Here is a 13,575-nt window from a genome sequence, read left to right as displayed (position 1 = left end):
GTCTGCGCTTGACGTCGACCAGGAGCCCATTAGCGCACAGGAAGTCCGCGCCAAGCAGTGCCATGGGCACGTCGGCGGTGACGAACGTCCATCGGAAAACCTGCCCTCCAAAACGCAGAGAGAGGCAGCGTTTTCCGTACGTACGGATGGGCGTCCCGTTCGCGGCAAGCAGCGCGGGGCCCCCACCCGTGGCGTGCTTGTCTGACGTGCCGGCGGGAATGACACTCACCTGTGCTCCCGTGTCGCACAGGTAACGGCGCCCGGAGAAGGTGTCCGTTATGAACAGCAGGCTGCTCGAACGGCCGGCGCTCATCGCCACAATTGAGCGCCGGCCCGGGCGTTTCCCGACCCGTTGAAGGAGCATGGCGGATGACACCGCCGAGCTTCGTGGCCGAACTTGGCGTGGAACCAGCACCAGGTGGTGGAGCTGGAGGAGCGCGGCTGGCTCCGCCAGGCCGGTGGAGTCGACGGGTTTCCCCGCGGTGGCGGTTTTCGCCGCGGCGGTGGACGGGGCGTGGCGGCGTTCACGAGGTGCGTATCAGCGTGCTGTAGAAGATGATGCTGTGGAACAGCAGCGTCGAAGGCCGTGACGGCCACGCCAACGCTCGCCCGCGTGTCCGAAGCGGCGAAGTACTTGTCCGCCTCGGCCGCCAATGCTCGGGGTTCCGTTAGCCCGGTCCCGGCCAACGCGAGGCGAACCTGCGCTGGAAGTTGGCGACGGAAAAGCGCCCGGAATAGCGAACCGGGGGCTTCGTCGCCCAACAGTGACAGCATATGGTCCATTCGGACCGACGGGCGCGTCTCACCGAGCTCGGGGAGATCCAGGAGGCGGTCGGCCTGTGCGTCGTCCGTGAGGCTGAACGTGGCTAGGAGTAGCCGCTTGAGTGCCTCGTACTTGTGGCCGTCCGGTGGGTGGCGAAGGACGGACACAACTCGAGCGGCCGTGCCGGGCCCGAGGGAGGCGACGACGTGGCAGTAGCGCGTGTCATCGCCGGTGAGGTGCCGAAGCTGAAATTGGGCTTCGGCCTGGACGAACCAGACTTCGGCCTGAGCCTCCCAAAATTCCGGAAGTTTGACGAAGGCGGCCATGGCGATGGCGTCGCGTGTGGAAGGATCGCTCCGGCAGATCCAACGTCGAGGGTCACCAGTAAAGCGCGGCGTTACGCGCGCTGCTTGTGAGCAAGGAGGAAGCGGACAAGCGGTAACATACAAACGTCTTTATTGTAAGACCACACTGTAACACTTCCGGGCTGGTCGCCCGGTGTATATCATGAGGCCACGCCTACCCCTCGGGCGTGGCCACCGCCCACTTGGTGCGTGGAATGATGTCACCACGCCAGTGGGCTTTTGTGTCCGCCACAGTATTTTGTTTGTTATGTTATGTTATGTTTGTTTATACGCAACGCAAACGTCTTCTTCTTCTTCTTCAAATAAAATTACCACCCTCTTAATTAATATAACATATAACCATGTTAATTACGTTTAGACCACTGAGACCCCTCATACCTTTGATGACCCTTTAATTACCCCAAGACCCTTAAGACCCCTGAAGACCCAAAATACCCTTAAAGACCCTGAAGACCCCGAAGACCCAAAACACCCCACAGACTCAAAATACTCTTGAAGGCCCAGACTCTCAAAAAGACCTTCAAAACCCAAAACACCCCAAAGACCCAAAACACCCCGAAGACCCAAAAGACCCGGAAGACCCAAAAGACCCCGAAGACCCAAAACACCCTGAAGACCCAAAACACCCTGAAGACCCAAAACACCCCGAAGACCCAAAACACCCGGAAGACCCAAAATACCCAAAACACCCTGAAGACCCAAAACACCCTGAAGACTACAAAGACCCTTAAAGACCCTGCAGACCCAAAATACCCTTAAATACCCCGAAGATCCAAAATACCCCAAAGACTTTTAAAGACCCAGAGGAAACAAACAAAAGACTCTTAAGACCCAAAAGCCCCTGAAGACACCGAAGACCCAAAACACCATGAAGACCCAAAATACCCAAAAGACACCGAAATGGTCAAAGATGCCTATCCCTCTGAAACGACGTGTGGTGAGGCGAGTCACTCGAGTATATGGTTAATTTACCAAACAATTGAGTCTTTATCGATGCAGGTGGACATCCAGTCTGAATATAGCTTGGAAATAGAGTATGCAACATGATACAGCACCTCAACATGCACTGCACCAGGATGAGCATTTGTAGTTGGATATACCTTTAGTTCAGGGATGGATCTCCGAATAGACCACTTATCCTAGTTGCTGGCACAACAGGTGTTACATTTGAACCCAAAAAGCGTGAAGGTGACAAGTTACTTATTAGCAATAACAAAATCAAATTTTCAAATTTAGTACTAAATTACTCTTCAATGTGTAGAATCACAATTCAACACAAAAAAAACAGAAACTAGAACAATGCGACTGTGTCGCCAATATGCCTCTGCATAGTTCCACAACGGGTAGATGCCATCACTCTGCATATGTATGGGTAGCGGGTCACGTTTGTGAAGTTTCGTGTTGATCGGATAAGGTTCGTTTTTTTATCCAAGATAGCTGCCAAACCACGTGACCTATGACATCATCATTTTCAAACTATATGCAACAGTGCTGTTAGATGAAATTTGTAAAAAATTTGCATCGATAGGGTGAGTGGTTTCAGAAATATAATTATTTAATATTTTCCTTCAATCCAATATGGCTGCCAAACCATGTGACCTATGATGTCATGAATTTAATATTTCAATACAAATGGGTCATAGATCATGTGCATGCAATTTCAGATTTTTAGGATAAGGAATTCGATTGAAACATTTTTGGCTGGTATACCACATCACCTATGATGTCATCATTATCATGCTTTCGTTCCCCATTGGGAGTACTTGACAATGCGCCAAGTTTCAAATTTTCCCATTCAGCGGTTTCTGAGATATAGTTTTTTAATTATTTGGTTTTAATCCAAGATGGTTACCATACCACGTGACATATGACGTCACAATTATCATAAAAACATTCTGCATGGGTGTCACTCCTACCCTGAAAGTTTCGTCTCAATCGGGCATGTGGTTGCTGACAAAAACGAGGTTTAGCCCGTACATACGGACGGGCAACCCGAAAACAAAAGGCATAAAAAATGTTACAGTAATGTACTAAAAAGTTAATATTCAGCATGTATGTACATTTGGATTAATTTGGTTACCATGGCAACATAGTGCAATGCTTCAAAACATTGCCATTTCTCACCAAATTGTGTACAGTGCATCACCAAATTGTGTGCAGTGCATCACCAAATTGTGCACAGTGCATCACCAAACTGTGCACAGTGCATCACCAAATTGTGCACAGTGCATCGCCAAAGTGTGTATACAATGCACTGCCAAATTGTGTACAGTGCATCACCAAATTGTGCACAGTGCATCACCAAAGTGTGTACAATGCATCACCAAAGTGTGTACAATGCATCGCCAAATAGTGTACAGTGCATCGTCAAATTGTGTACAGTGCATCACCATAGTGTGTACAATGCATCACCAAGGTGTGTACAATGCATCACCAAATTGTGTGCATTGCATCACCAAATTGTGTACAGTGCATCGCCAAAGTGTGTACAGTGCATCGCCAAAGTGTGTATACAATGCACCGCCAAATTGTGTACAGTGCATCACCAAATTGTGCACAGTGCATCACCAAAGTGTGTACAATGCATCGCCAAATTGTGTACAGTGCATCATCAAATTGTGTACAGTGCATCACCAAAGTGTGTACAATGCATCACCAAGGTGTGTACAATGCATCACCAAATTGTGTACAGTGCATCACCAAAGTGTGTACAATGCATCACCAAATTGCGTACAGTTCATCACCAAATTGTGCACAGTGCATCACAAAAGTGTGTACAGTGCATCGCCAAATTGTGTACAGTGCATCAGCAAAGTGTGTACAATGCATCACCAAATTGTATATAGTGCATCAACAAATTGTGTACAGTAAATCACCAAATTGTGTACAGTGCATCATCGGATTGTGTACAGCGTATTGCTGAATTGTATACAGTGGATCGCCAAATTGTACACAGTGCATCGCCAAAGTGTGTGTACAGTGCATCGCCAAATTGTACACAGTGCATCGCCAAAGTGTGTGTAGAATGCACCGCCAAATTGTGTACAGTGCATCACCAAAGTGTGTGCAATGCATCACCAACTTGTGTACAGTGCATCACCAAAGTGTGTACAATGCATCACCAAATTGTATATTGTAGCGGCTACCGCTGGGTTTTCACAATCGCCTTGCACCTATCAAGGACGCGGAGCGATCACCATGCCGGGCTCGTCCAGGACGCCCGGGCAGGCTCGCCCTCAACTTGCCAGGCCGCAGCCAGGACGCTCGGCCACGCCCCCTCTCGCCTTTCCTGGGCAAACGCTCCGGGATAATGTGTGTATATATATTGCTGCCCGATAAACGGGCTTTTCAGAGTACCTGAGTGTTTTGTTTGAATAAAGCAACTCGGACGAATTCCAGCTTTTTGTCGCGTCCATTCTTCCGATCGACGTGGGAGCCCGAGCTCCTTCATTGGTGACCTACCGACATGGACACGGCAGTCGCCCTTAAACTGCCTACCTTCTGGGAGGCTCACGCGGCGGTTTGGTTCGCACAGGCGGACTCCCTGTTCGCCCTGCGAGGCATCATGGCCGACGACACCCGCTTCCACCATGTGGTAGCAGCGCTCGGTTCAGCCACCGCGGCCCGCGCCCTGAGCCTCCTCGAGAGCCCGCCAGCCGCTGACAAATACGGCGCGATTAAAAAGCTCCTCCTCGACGCTTTCGCCCTCCCATCGGCGGAACGCGCACGGCGCCTGCTCGACCTGCCCGAGCTCGGCGACACGCGCCCTTCCGAGCGAATGGACTACATGCTTTCGCTGCTCGGCGAGCACTCTCCGGCATTCCTGTTCCGGGAGCTGTTCCTCCGTCAGCTGCCTAGCCCGGTACGCCTCGCCCTGGCAAGCACGACGATCACGGATCCCTGTGCCCTTGCCAGGGAAGCCGACAAGATCTCCGCCGCAGGCCAGCGCATCGCAGCAGCGACCTGGGGCCCACCGCCGTCCGACGCAACACCCATGGCGCCCGAGCACCCGGCACGGTCGACGACCGAACTGCCGACGCAATTGGCGGCCGCTACACCGAGCCGACCACCTCCAGCACGACGACCGGGGCCTCCACCTGACCAAGCGTGGTGTTACTATCATGCCAGGTTCGGACAGAAGGCCCGGACATGCCGACCCCTGTGCACCTTCGGCAGGCCGGGAAACGGCCGGGCCGGCGTTCATTACCAGCCATGAGCGCCGGCCACACGGGCAACTTACTGTTCATCATGGATAAAGCGTCCGGACGGCGCTTCCTGTGCGACACCGGCGCCCAACTGAGCGTCATACCCGCCTCTGACCAGGACAGGCAGTCCGCGGTTTGCGGCCCCTCCTTGGTTGCGGCCAACGGATCGGCCATCCGCACCTTCGGCCCGTGCAACGTCACCCTCTGCTTCGATGGCCAACGCTTTGCTTGGACGTTTGTAACCGCAAACGTGCCCATGGCTCTGCTAGGCGCCGACTTCCTCTGCGCACACGGACTGCTGGTGGACGTCCAACGGCGTCGTTTAATCAACGCCGAAACCTTCAGCTCCCTGGTATGCACATTGAGCAGCTCCGCGCCGACCGAGCTGGCATGCGCCCTCCCGGTGGCGAACGAGTTTGCTCGCCTGCTCACGGAGTTCCCGGCCCTCACGCGGCCGACGTTTTCGGCCGCCGCAGTACGGCATGGGATCGAGCACAATATACCAACCACGGGCCCGCCGGACTACGCCAGAGCCCGCCGCCTCGACCCAGCCAAGCTCGCCGTGGCCAAAGCCGAGTTCGACGCTTTAGAACACCTTGGCATCGTGCGGCGCTCCGATAGTGCATGGGCTTCGCCACTACACATCGTCCCAAAGCCAGGGGGCGGCTGGCGCCCATGTGGCGACTACCGCCGCCTTAACGACGCTACCACCCCCGACAGGTATCCGATCCCCCACATCCAAGACTTCTCCGCCCGTCTGGTGGGACGGGTCATTTTTTCGAAAATTGATCTCATACGGGGATATCACCAGGTACCTGTCAGGGCGGCCGACGTCCCTAAAACGGCAGTCATCACGCCGTTCGGCTTATTTGAATTCTTACGGATGCCGTTTGGTCTCAAGAACGCGGCTCAGGCGTTCCAGCGCTTGATGGATGGCGTGCTGCGTGACCTGCCGTTCCTTTTCGTTTACCTGGACGACATCCTCGTCGCCAGCACGTCCCGGGCCGAGCACCTCCTCCACCTCCGAACACTGTTCGGGCACCTCAGCGAGCACGGCCTCATCGTCAACCCGGCCAAATGCCACTTCGGCACGACGGCCGTTGATTTTTTGCGCCACCACATCACCAAGAACGGGGCCGTGCCGCTGCCAACCAAGGTCGAGGCCATCACCACGTTCCCGCGTCCCCGCACCATAAAGGCCCTGCAGGAATTCCTGGGAATGGTGAATTTTTATCACCGCTTCGTGCCCCGCGCTGCTCAACTCATGCGGCCCCTCTACGAAGCCCTCCGGGGCAAGCCGGCCAAGCACGACATCGCCTGGTCCGCAGCAATGGACGCGGCCTTCCAAAGCTCAAAGCGGGCCCTCGCCGACGCAACACTGCTCGCTCACCCGGTGCTCAACGCTCCCATCGCCCTCACCACGGATGCCTCCGACTACGCGGTGGGCGCCGTACATGAGCAATGGGTGAACGGGGTTTGGCAGCCACTCGCATTTTTCAGCCGGCAGCTCCGGCCGAACGAGCTCAAATACAGCACGTTTGACCGTGAGCTCCTCGGTCTACACCTGGCCGTCCGCCATTTCCGCCACCTCCTGGAGGGCCGACCTTTCACGGCGTTCATCGACCACAAGCCGTTGGTTTACGCAATGGCCAAGGTCACGGAGCCGTGGTCGGCCCGCCAACAGCGCCACCTCTCCGCCGTGTCGGAGTTTACCACGGACATCCGGCACGTCGCCGGCAAAAACAACGCCATGGCCGACTGTCTTTCCCGGGCCAGTGCGAACGCGGTCCACCTGGGCGTGGACTTCGCGCTTATGGCGGCGGACCAAACCACCAACACCACGGTGCAAGCCCTCTGGGCGGCGGACACGGGCCTCCGCCTGGCCGACATCCCCTTCGCGGACACTGTCCTGCTCTGCGACATCTCCCAAGGCCAGCCTCGCCCCATCGTGCCCGTCACCTGGCAACGCCGCATCTTCGCCTCCCTCCACGGCCTTTCCTACCCGGGCCGGAAAGCTTCCCAGAAGCTGGTGTCGGCGCGATTCGTCTGGCACGGCCTTCGTCGGGACGTCCGCGATTGGACCAGCACCTGCACAGCCTGCCAACGGGCCAAGGTCCACCGACACACCCAGGCCCCGCTGGCACCTTTCACCGTGCCCGAACGACGTTTCGACCACGTCAACGTGGATCTGGTGGGCCCCCTCCCCCCGTCACGGGGGTTCACACACCTGCTCACCATGGTGGACAGGACCACCAGGTGGCCGGAGGCCGTTCCCCTCGTCTCCACCACCGCCGCCGACGTGGCGCAGGCTTTCATCGCCACCTGGGTCGCCCGCTTCGGCGCACCGGCGGACATCTCGTCAGACCGCGGACCACAGTTCACCTCCGAGCTGTGGGGCGCGGTCGCCCGCAACCTGGGGGTCAAGCTCCACCGTACTACGGCCTACCACCCCCAAGCAAACGGGTTGTGCGAGCGATTCCACCGCTCCATGAAGGCCGCACTCATGGCCGGCCTTCAAGACGGCGGTTGGGCCGACTGGCTGCCGTGGGTCCTTTTGGGCCTCCGCACGGCCCCCAAGGAGGACCTCCAGGCATCCACCGCCGAGCTTGTCTACGGCCAGGCGCTACGCGTCCCGGGCGAATTCGTGCCCGACGCTACCAGTCCCTGGTCCGCAGCTCACCAGTGCTCGGACCTCCAGGAGGCCGCCCGACGGTTTGCCCCCGTGCCAACATCCCACCACGGTGACCCCCAGTCCTACGTCCCCCCAGCACTTCGCACAGCGGAGTATGTTTTTGTGCGTCACGACGCACATCGGGGGCCACTCCGGCCGCCGTACGACGGGCCCTTCCGGGTCCTGTGACGGGACGACAAGTCGTTCGTCATCGACATCGGCGGCAGGTCGGACCGGATTGCGGTGGACCGCCTCAAGCCGGCACACGTGGACGTCGACCAACCACCACGGGTGGCCCTTCCGCCGCGGCGAGGCCGCCCCCCGTCCACGGTGCCCCCCACTCGACCGCCCACCACCACACTGGACCCCCCCCCACCCCCCACGACCCGCCAGGGGTCGCTTCGGCCGGGTCATCAGGACCCCCATCAAATTGACCCTGCCGGTGCAAGTCGATTCTGGGGGGACGTGTGTAGTGGTTACCGCTGGGTTTTCACAATCGCCTTGCACCTATCAAGGACGTGGAGCGATCACCATGCCGGGCTCGTCCAGGACGCCTGGGCAGGCCCGCGCTCAACTTGCCAGGCCTCGGTCGGGATGCCCGGGCATGCCCGGGCAGGCTCGCCCTCAACTTGCCAGGCCGCAGCCAGGACGCTCGGCCAAGCCCCCTCTCGCCTTTCCTGGGCAAACGCTCCCGGATAATGTGTGTATATATATTGCTGCCCGATAAACGGGCTTTTCAGAGTACCTGAGTGTTTTGTTTGAATAAAGCAACTCGGACGAATTCCAGCTTTTTGTCGCGTCCATTCTTCCGATCGACGTGGGAGCCCGAGCTCCTTCAATATACTGCATCAACAAATTGTGTACAGTAAATCGCCAAATTGTGTACAGTGCCTCCCCAAATTGTGTACAATGCATCACCAAATTGTGTGCAGTGCATCACCAAATTGTGCACAGTGCATCACCAAAGTGTGTACAATGCATCACCAAATTGTGTACAGTGCATCACCAAATTGTGTGCAGTGCATCGCCAAATTGTGTACAGTTCATCACCAAATTGTGTACAGTGAATCACCAAATTGTGTACAGTGCATCATCGGATTGTGTACAGTGTATTGCTGAATTGTATACAGTGCATCGCCCAATTGTACACAGTGCATCGCCAAAGTGTGTATACAATGCACCGCCAAATTGTGTGCAGTGCATCACCAAATTGTGCACAGTGCATCACCAAAGTGTGTACAATGCATCACCAAATTGTGTACAGTGCATCACCAAATTGTGTGCAGTGCATCGCCAAATTGTGCACAGTTCATCACCAAAGTGTGTACAGTGCATCACCAAAGTGTGTACAACCCATCACCAAATTGTATATAGTGCATCAACAAATTGTGTGCAGTAAATCGCCAAATTGTGTACAATGCATCACCAAATTGTGTACAGTGCATCGTCATATTGTGCACAGTGCATCACCAAATTGTGTACAGTGTATCATCGATTTGTGTACAGTGTATTGCTGAATTGTATACAGTGCATCGCCCAATTGTCCACAGTGCATCGCCAAAGTGTGTATACAATGCACCGCCAAATTGTGTACAGTTCATCACCAAATTGTGTACAGTGAATCACCAAATTGTGTACAGTGCATCATCGGATTGTGTACAGTGTATTGCTGAATTGTATACAGTGCATCGCCAAATTGTACACAGTGCATCGTCAAAGTGTGTGTACAATGCACCGCCAAATAGTGCACAGTAAATCGCCTAAGTGTGTACAGTGTGTGGTTTTGTTTGCTGCTGTATTTGCGACAGTTTGGTGGGAACGTTTTAAACAATCTCAGGTCTTCTCTGAGAAGATCCCATTCCTCTGTCGATACAGGTGGCCCACTGGCCACTGCACGTGACCAACCTGATGGGCAGCCCACAACACAGGGGACACCGATGGCGGAAGGATTATACCACACCACGGTCAGGAAGGTCTCCTAACTGCTCTCCATATTCCGTTAGACCAACCGTCTTGTCATCATAAAATGAAGCTGGTGTATCGACACTTTTATGCGCTGGACATGGACAAGTCTGTTGAGCCCATCACCGCCAGGTGTCATTACCGCTCCTGCATGAAAAAAGTCCACCACAGTGTTTTGCCCAAATAAACCACAGACCCACAGGAGACAATAGGCATGCAACTTGCAACAGATGTGTTGAAGTATGAATGACAACTCATTCTTGTCCTTTGGGAATGCATTACATCTTTAATACACCTATCTAAGCCTTATTGCTGGAGAATGAACATTCTGAAAGTCTACAAAATGTTTTCTTTAGCTTGTTTATTAATGTTAGACCCTTGGACGGTCCTACTTCTGTCAGTCAAACTGACCCTGCTCCACAATTCCAGTCTCCAGTAAACGACGAGCTCTTAACGACGTCATCGTCTTACTGTAGGAATTGGAAGAGTCAAGAACCGCAAAAAGCACCCCATAGCAGAGAGTTGTTTGGGATCTGGCAGAGTTGGCCATTTTCCGCTCAGGGGCACGTCGTATCATGTCAAAAGATCTGAGTGTTACAAGGTATCTCCTTACACAGCACCCATGACCCCTTGTACACTCAAAGGTTCACACAATGATTCCTCTGGAGATTAAAATCATGGCACCACAGTGTCAGGCTGTCCTGAATCCCCTCACATACCAACCGAGCTTTCGCGTCCAATGGATATCCCTGCTTCGTCGTGTCCTTTCTCCACCTCATCTGAGCTGAATGTGGACCAATGACCTCCACTTACACTACCGGTCAAACGTTTTAGAACACCTCAATTTTTCCAGTTTTTATTGAAATTTACGCAGTTTAATGTCTCAATGTACTCTGAAATTAAGCATAGAACAAATAAACAATTGGAGATAAAAAAGAAATCATAGAATCATTTTGTTCAACAAAATTTTATTTAAATTTTTGACTCAGTAAAGTAGCCACCTTTTGCAGATATAACCGCCGAACACACTCGCGGCATTCTTTCTACAATGGAAATCAAATATTGTTCGGGAAGTTCTTCCCAACACTGTTGCAGAAGTTCCCACAAATGTGTTGCACTTGTAGGTTGATTTGCTTTCACCCTTCTGTCCAGTTCATCCCAAACCAGCTCGATGGGGTTTAAGTCTGGAGACTGTGCTGGCCATTCCACGATTTGAAGCCTACCGTCTTGTTCTTTTCCTCGAAGGTAGTTTTGACATGGCCTGGAGGTGTGTTTAGGGTCATTATCTTGCTGTAGGATGAACCCCAGACCAACTAGGTGTATACCAGAGGGTATTGCATGGTGCTGCAAAATGCTGTGGTAGCCCTTTTGGTTCAGGGTGCCAGTCACTCTGTGCAAGTCGCCGACTCTGGATCCAGCAAAAGAGCCCCAGATCATCTCGCTTCCTCCTCCATGTTTGACAATTGGTGTCACACACTGAGGAACCATCCTTTCGCCTACTCGATGGCGTACAAAAACCCTGCGTGATGAACCAAAGATTTCAAATTTTGATTCATCGTTCCATAAGACCTTCTTCCAGTCTTCAGTAGTCCACTGGTGGTGCCTCATGGCCCAGACAAGCCTCTTTTTCTTATTTTGCCATCTTAGCATTGGCTTTCTTACTGCCACTCGACCTGTCAAACCTGCAGCTGGAACTCTTCTCTTCACAGTTGAAACTGAGACTTACTTACTTCGACCAGTGTTAAGCTGTGCTTGAAGCTGTTGTCCTGTGAGCAGCCTATCACGCAAGCTGTCGACTCTCAGAAACTTGTCTTCTGATTCTGTTGTGGCTTTGCGTCTGCAAGACCTCTTCCTGTCAGAGTTTCCTCAAGTTTCCAATATACTACTTCCTGCAATGAAATGTTGCCCACATAATGCTTCAGAGGGTGTAATAACAGTCTGTTCCAATACTGCTTTTATACAGACAGGGGGTTTGTAATCAAGTAATCAGCAGAGGTTGGGACACCTGTAGGAATAATTGTTTGCATCAACTTTCAAGGCTTAATTTACTTACATTGCTGCAGAACAGCTGTAAGTTGTTAACCCATTACTTGTTCCCTGAAGGCCCTTTTTTACAATATAACTGTGCAATTTACATTATTTTCCCGTTTTTGCAAACCTAAACTTTTTTTTTTAACCTCGAGCAGTTTACTGCTTACCTTTGTACCATTTCAATTTATTCACTGGACTTAAATTGCTTAAATTTCAATAAAAACTGGAAAAACTGAGGTGTTCAAAAACTTTTAACCGGTAGTGTAGCCACCAAGTGAATTGTGCATCGAATGAAAACTGAGTAATGGCAATCTGAACCCTAATGTTCTGATACTAAACACTTCAATCATTACGTGCTAGAGTTCCAAGGTTCTGTGTCAATGATGTACATGTATTCTTCTTCTTCTTTCACGGTCACAGTTATTCCCACATTCTTGTGGTGTTGGACGGGGGAAGCTTGGCCCAAGTAAGGTTGGGGCAGGAATTTGTAATTTATTCATGGCGCCAGTGCAAGTTTGCGTACTTTTCGTGAAGGACACCATGGGGTCTTCAACACCCACCAACTAATGGCAGCGGATGAGCTGCCCGTTAAACGTCCATCCGATGGATGACACACACTGATGAATCACCCTGCCTATGAAACACCGGGATGACAGTTTATAGCTGCCGCCTAGAGCTGGGTTACCGATCACAATTTTCTCGGAAGCATTACAAGCATTCACCTGCACCTCTCCCTACACTGTGCACCACACCCTCTTATTCTCTGCTTCTTTCTCCCCCTCCACTTTTTCACATTGGAACCAAGGTAAGCCCAACCAAGTGAATTGTAGTTCTGCTCCGCCATTTCACTAAGGTCAAAAAGTAGCCAGCATTTCACTAAAGGTATCGCTCTGCCGTTCTGATTGGTAACAGTGGAGTGCTGGGAAGCATAGGCCTTATCTGGGGTCATTAATTTGCCGGAAAGGTAAAGCGGATTTATACACTGGACCCTGCCTAAACTAAGCAGATCAGATGCAGCGTCTGTGGTTGCTTAGCATCCCATTGTGCCACGGAGTTATCTGCGGCTCGTCGGCTTCAGGGTCATCTGCCGGAAAGTGGGTCCGAGAAGCCCAGTAACAAAAACAAACAAAAAGTAACAAAAGGTGGGTCCGAGAACCCTCGCCGAACCCGTAACAATAGGGTATGAAAGTAGTTTGGGATATTTAAGTTGTATTTTACCAAAATGAAAAGTACAGCACAGACAAATCAGAACTTTCCAGCATTGTACATTTGTGAATTGAATTATAATGAGCTCTCCGACATGGGACTTTAACATAGGAGGAGGCAATTCGGCTTATCAAAGCCTGCACTATGATTGCCAACCTATATTTGTTTGGCAGTGCTCGATCCTTTTTAAATGCCAAGCACACCAAGCAATTGATTTAGGAATAAAAACAAGTTGTACAGGAACTACAGATTGTTCTTATTCCCAAATCAAATCTCTTCCCCATAGAGGTGATGAGAGTTCACGGCCAGCAAGCTCATTAGTATCTCAGAGCAAGAGGCTGAGATGTAGGGCCTTCTCTATCACTAAAGACA

Source organism: Myxine glutinosa, chromosome 1 (assembly GCF_964187855.1).
Source record: "Myxine glutinosa chromosome 1, kmMyxGlut1.1, whole genome shotgun sequence".
NCBI classification, from domain to species: Eukaryota; Metazoa; Chordata; class Myxini; order Myxiniformes; family Myxinidae; genus Myxine; species Myxine glutinosa.
The sequence above is the reverse complement of the archived record's forward strand: the minus strand, read 5'-3'. Positions refer to the sequence as shown.